The 6,715-nt window shown below is 36.0% G+C and overlaps 1 long non-coding RNA gene across 1 annotated transcript; it reads right to left on the reverse strand.

The window, feature by feature from the left end:
• Positions 1-3,307: 3,307 nt before the first annotated feature.
• LOC132050265 (uncharacterized) lies at positions 3,308-6,485 on the reverse strand. Its single transcript, XR_009413323.1, has 2 exons — positions 5,366-6,485; positions 3,308-5,332 (listed from the first exon to the last, which is right to left on the reverse strand). It is a non-coding gene; the product is annotated as an uncharacterized LOC132050265 (long non-coding RNA).
• Positions 6,486-6,715: the final 230 nt, after the last annotated feature.

A 6,715-nucleotide genomic window follows, 5' to 3' on the forward strand; every position in this document is an offset into this window, starting at 1 on the left:
TTTGAGTCATTGGTGGGGGAACTAGTTAAGTTAAAGAGATAGAGTTGATCACGGTCAACATAGGATTAAGAAGATCTTTGTGTTAATGTTTTGAAAGTTCCAACAGATTAATATGATGATTTTGGACTTGTCCACAAGTTTTGGTGAGGTTCTGAAGAGTTTCAGATGGATTCGGGTTGTGTCGCGCTCGTATTCGATGTTTTCGTTGTAGTCCTTTCGAATTTAAGGGAACCATATTTATCAAACGACCTTTGTTTTATGTTTTCATTGAACCATTAGATCCATATCGGAATTACGAAGCTATAGCAAAAAGAATCATAGCATTTCGCCTTCGGATGAGGAGTTATGGTCATTTTAGTGCGGGTTGTACCGGGAGGTCGCATTGCAGTGGCTAGGGTTCCTTTGCGGCGAAACTTGTGACCGCTGCGATGAAGCCACGGACTGCTGCAACGAAGACGCGGGGGAGGAGGGGGGGGGGGTGAATGAAACCTACTTTTATATTGAAATTTCGAAGTCATTACCCACAAAACCCCAAACACAGTTTCCAAGAGAGAAAAAGGTGAATTTTATTCCATCCATTGGTGAAAGCATATTTGAGGGTAAGTCCCCACCTTTATTTGTTCCTTTACCCTTCTTCCTTAAGTTCCATGGCTAGTTTAAGGCTCTCTAATGGTATATGAAAATCCTAGAACCCTAGAATTAGTAAACCCTTAAATAATTGATGGGTTGTTAATTTTATTATTGTCTAATCATCTAGGACTATAGATTATCACTTCCTAGGATGAGAATTTTATTATTAATGATGAGAATTGTGTATTGAAGCTTAGGGTTCTAATAAAAATGGGAACTTTGGCCTAAAATCTGTTTTGAAAGGGTTAAATTGATTAGAAACCTAAAAATTGGAGGATAATGATTGTTGGGAGTGAGATTATGATAGAATTACCATTTAATGATGGTTCCATCCATTTGAGAAGGGTAAAAGAAATTGGGTCTTCTTCCCCAATTGATGTTTTTGTTGATTAGATGGTATGGTGCTTACTTAGCATTATGGTCTGTCGTTATATACTAGACTACCATCGTTCTGAGGCGTTTCGGAAACAGAAGGCTTATGTGGAGTAGTCCGTGGCTCCTGTTCTGCATTCGAGGTAGGTTATGGCTTACTTTAATTGGACTTTAATTAGTGAAACGTATATATTGTGTAGAATTGACGGGAGAAAGCATGACTAGGACTTCGGACAAGATGTATGGTTGGATATTATCTAGGTTGGTATGACTTCTGACTATGTGGGCTTGTCGGTGTTATTTACACATTGTGAAGGTGTAGTTGTATTCATACTTTGGTGATTCGGGATGTAGTTCTATTAGGATGGTTGTTGTTGATGGTGGCTTGTTGCCCTATTATTGTGATTAGACTTGTTACCTGAATTATTGTGTTGTGATATACGTTGTACTTCATTATCTCTTATTGTGACAAATATCATCGCAGAAAGGAAGGATAATGAGTTTAGACCTAAATCGTGATATATATTTATGGTAGTACTCAGATGGAAACTTGACGTATGACTTACTGTTGATGATGATATTGTGCATGGCATACATTTTATTTGCATACGTATATTGATATTGAGTTATGATTTGATGTTGATAATGATATACGATAAAGTGGAACACCTTGGTGAAACAAGACTTAGTTGTGAGGTGTACTCGTTATATATGGAAGTAAAGGGGGACATAGACTCTTTGTGTTGACTGAGATGGTTTGTATGATTCATTCCATGGTTGAGCTGACTTATCTAAAGTCCTGGAATGGCTTATAGCATTGTGACTTGCACTTTCATTGCATTTGATTTCACTGATTGATCATGCTTGTTGTTGAGTTGACTTATATAAGTCTTGATATGGCTTATAGCATTGTGACTTCCTTAGTATGTGCATTGATATTGATTACATTGATTTAAGCATTTTGCATTCACTCACTCATACATGATGGAAATGGTTCGGAAACGATTCATGAAAGACTTATGGCATGATGCCTTGGGTTTGACATTGATATTGCTAACTGTTCATAGTCCATACATACTAATGAACTGGATTGCGCTGAGATATTCATTGTGATGGATAATACTGATAATAATTGAAGATGGAACATATACATCTATGTAAGGTACATTTGACAGGGGGTGACGATGTGGCCTTGGTGTGAACTCGTGGTCCAAGCTTTGTTCAGGAACGAGTGGTATATAGACACCATGGGTCCCCTGCAGGTCATGACTATTTGGTCAAACATTACCATTTAGCATGTGTGTACAGATTTGAGGTATTTGGCCAGTGCATTGCGTTGCACATCATTATATTTTGCATTGCACTTCATTACCTTTTACTTTGCATTATTATATGGTTCTTTTAATTCTAATTTTGGTAAGGTTTGTTGAAACGGTTGTGTGGTATAGATATGATAATTAACTGAGTTAATTTGTGGAGGAGTGACTCTACCTAGGGTCGGAACTTGGACTTGTGAATATCATGTGAGAGTATTGAGACTCGACAGACTTGTGGTTTAGAAGCTTCATCTTAGTCGTGATTCTTGTTGATTTTATGGAATGTTCTGTGACCTTGATTTGAGTATTATGTGCCTATCTGTTTATCTTGTTGATTTTATGCCTATATGCGTGAACTAATCTTAGTCGGCCTATGATGCTTACTCAGTACGTGTTGTTTGTACTGATGCTACTCTTGTTGTACTCTTCTTTGAGTGCGAGTCATGTGCTAGTTCAGAATATTCTGAACTATCATCGAGAGTGATTCGAGTCTACTTGTGACATAATTAGTAAGTGAGATTCCGGAGTGAGCTTTGGCTAGATCTGCAACCCGGAGACTCTTCCTTTGCATTTGGCTATCTACTTTGTATTCTTGAGACAGTATTGATATTTTGAGATTTCTATTTTCTTATAAGACTTGTATCTTCTTGGTAGTAGATCTTGTACTAGTCCAGACCAGATTTTGGGGTGTTGTTATTTCCGCACTTGTTATGAATCTGATTTGAATCTGTTAACTAAATCATTGTTTATTTTCGCATAATTTTTATAAATTATTAAAATGAGTTGGGAATGGCTCGCCTACCTGGGGGGACTGTGTGGGTGCCATCACGATCCACGAATTGGGTCGTGACAATCCTATTCCTAGCTCAAGTTATTAGATGAGGTTTAAAGCCCCAAATCCTTGTTAATTAATCTTTTCCAACTTCAATTTCCTCCTCCAAGCTCAAATCGAAGACCCACTTCATTAGCAATATGAATTGTTCAATAGATAAGCAAAACAAGAGATTTAATTCAACACTTGATAATGAATATTCTTATGAACAAGATTCAAGTGAGAGAATAAATACAACACACTTAAATATGCAATACATAACAAGGAATTGAAGAAAGGATTAAGAGTTTGCTCATTAAGGTGCTCCAATCTTCTCTTCCAAAGTGTTGGTCGAAGAACCTAGCTTCCAAGGCTTGGAAATATGGCCAAAGATGAGAATAATGTCTCCATGTCTTGCTTTTGTAGTTCCCCCAATTTTCTCACAAAAAATGACAAAAACAACCTCCACATTTTCTAGATTTTCGAATTTGTATTTCTGGCCATTTTTAGCCACTTTTTTCATTTTCTACAATTTGGTCTCTTTTTGACTTGTTTTTCACTTGGTTTCTTCCAAAGCTCTTGTCAACCATATGAACCTAAGCAAACCATAGTAAATGCACTATTTTTTCAATCAAACATAACAAAATTCTAAGCATAAAGAAGAGATAAGTTGGTAAAACTACCGACTTATCAAACCCCCAAACTTAAACCTTTGCTTGTCCTCAAGCAAATCAAAACATACAATTTCCTTCAAAGGACTAAATTCAAAAGTGCGCCAACATCATATCAAGTTAAAAAGTCTACTTTAAGTATAAACACATGACTGTGATTGGTGCCAACAATTAATCCACAACATATGAATCACCAACTTCTTCTCAAAAACTTCATTTTCATTTGAAGTGCTCAAACACCAAGTTAATCAAAGTAGCAATAAGGTCATGACACTAAAGCTTCAAAATTTGCCTCATTATCACAAAACTACTTTCTTTTGTTCATTTCTCTCAATTGAAAAATGGAAAAAATTCACAACTCAAATTCTCATGTGCCCTCAAACTCAAGAGAGAATCCCACACTTAGAAAATGTATTCAAAACACAAATGAGATATCAAATAGAAAGAATTAACTCTCTCTCACAAAGATGTTTAAATGCATACACGTAGAACCATAGGCTTGCCCTTCATGTATTTCTCCACTAATGTAGACACACTTGGTTCAAAATTAATTAGGACTTAAAGGGTTGTCATGTAGGCGTTGGGTTAAGGTAGGGGCATAATTTGAAAATAGTGACTCAAAACCTCCCTAAGCACTACCAATTGCAACAATTCAAAGTAAACTTCCTTTCAAGACTTTATCAACCTTTGCTTCATCTTTTTTTTTTTTTTTTAAACACCTAGTCTTCCATTTATTCACAACTCTTTATTCTTCCTTCCTTTTCTTCATTCCTTTTGTTGTTTTTTTGTTTAAAAAAAAAAGGAAGGTTTCACTTTTTTTCATCTTTTTTTTTTCACCTATTCATGTTTCAAGCAACTCCCGCATCGCAACTTTTTCCAACCACATCCCCAAACTTAGGCTTTTCGCCTATATTTTCACTTTTAAAGCACTTAGGGGGATAGGGTGCCAAAAGATAGAACCATTGAAGAACAAAAAGGTAAAGCTTGTAACATGGTTGCCAAAGAAAAGGTTAAAGGCTCAAAGGGATTGACTAGGGAAAATATGCAAGGGTAGGAAATTTAAGGTACAAAAATGGTCCAAGGAAGGCCTAACATCATTTTTCAAACCAAGTTAGTCTAGAATTTTGCTGTGAAACACATTCCGGGCAAGTTCTAGACCAAAAATAATGCAAAAGAACTCACAAATAAACCTCACCACACATGGCATGAAACTCATGTAGAAGATGTCTCCAAAATCAATTGAAACAAATGAACTCAAAAAGTCACTTTTAATCTAAATAGACTAATTAGTGAAAGAAAGAGCCAAGAATTGAGTCTAAAGGTCAGAACAAGAATTATCACTTCAATAATTTTTTTTTTCAAGAACTCACATGCCATGGTTTAAATCATGTTGGTACCAAGAAAACCACAAATTGGCGGAGGGGCAAACATCACAACTCACACCACAAAATCTACCCAAAAACACCCGGTTCAAAAGAAAATTAGCCTCCTTGGAAAAAGAACCGCGGCACAAAGAAAAGCCAAGGATATTTCTACTAAAAAAAAAAAAAATTAACTAGCAAAACAAAAAAAAAAAAAAAAAAAAAAAAAAAAAAAACTAAAGAAGCTAGTAATGAAAAACAAATCATACTAAAATAAACATGACACAAAAACAAAAATAACAAAACTAAAAGTTAATCTACCAAATCCATCAAGTCCGCCAACCATATCACCATACATTATTACAAATAAATGAGTCACCCCCACTAAAAATGTTGCATTGTCCTCAACGTAACTAAATAAAATAAAGCTCAAGTTAGAAGGGACTCCCTGAAAAGATGGTGTCATGAAACTCGAGCATAAGGGTGAGAAAATTGTTCTGCGCCTCCTTGAGCTTTCTCGGATTGACTAGAAGTCATCCTATATCAAAAAGTACCAGCTGAAGTGTTTATTCACTATGCCAGTTTAGCACCTCTGTAATCATAGTTTAAAGCTTTGAAAGTTAAAACCGATCCATGCCATCACATTCAAGACTTGTCGAGCCACAAGAACAATGCTACCACTTGCAAAATGAAACTCAATTCTTAGAATCATAACATTTCCACAAAGTTTCAACTTTTTGCCCATTCTAGGAACTTTCAAGTTACACTAGCACCTCACAATAATAACATTCCAGTAGCATAATTAAATTATCTCTGGTCTCGTATTGACATCCAAATCTCATTGCATCCAATTCTTTTCATGTTTCAATTTTCTTTAGGAGCCTAAGTACAGTTAGTTAAGCAGTGATGAAATAAAATCATTCTCAAGACGCGTTAACACTTTGATGCCGAAAGATCACTTATTTCATTAATTGCAATGAACAGTTCAAGCAATACGAAGAGAACGCTTTAAAACTCACCAGAACAACCCCAATTTACTTCGACACATTTCCTAATGTCGCTCGGTTACTCAGACATCACCTTCGAATGAATTCGTCTCTCAGACAATGTGTCGAACAGGTTGTGTGCATCACTTTGAGCAAGTTCTTTGTAACAACGAGATAATAGAATTTCCCTCCAAAAAGTGGTAATTATAGTTCTCAGACCAGAATACATGAACAACAATCCCAAGTTACAGGGTCACACTGACTGCTTCACCAATAAAGACATGCCACTTTGCACAAATTTTAGTTCTATGGTGATTAGGGATGGGGTCACGATGCAGAGAAAGGCCTGGGAGTTAAGTCTTTAAAAGTTTACTTACCTGTAGCCTTGTAGGCCTTGTGACTTAACCCAAATGCCCAAAGTTGAGGCTATGCTAATTTCCCTGCAATGCTTATAAAATCAACTCCCACCACTAGTAATATTATTTTTCACTGTTGTGTAAACTACTACAAATTCCTGAACTGTCCAAACTGATTATAGAAAATGTGAAATTTGGCAAATTGATTAAAA

Source organism: Lycium ferocissimum, chromosome 3, assembly GCF_029784015.1.
Source record: "Lycium ferocissimum isolate CSIRO_LF1 chromosome 3, AGI_CSIRO_Lferr_CH_V1, whole genome shotgun sequence".
NCBI lineage: Eukaryota > Viridiplantae > Streptophyta > Magnoliopsida > Solanales > Solanaceae > Lycium > Lycium ferocissimum.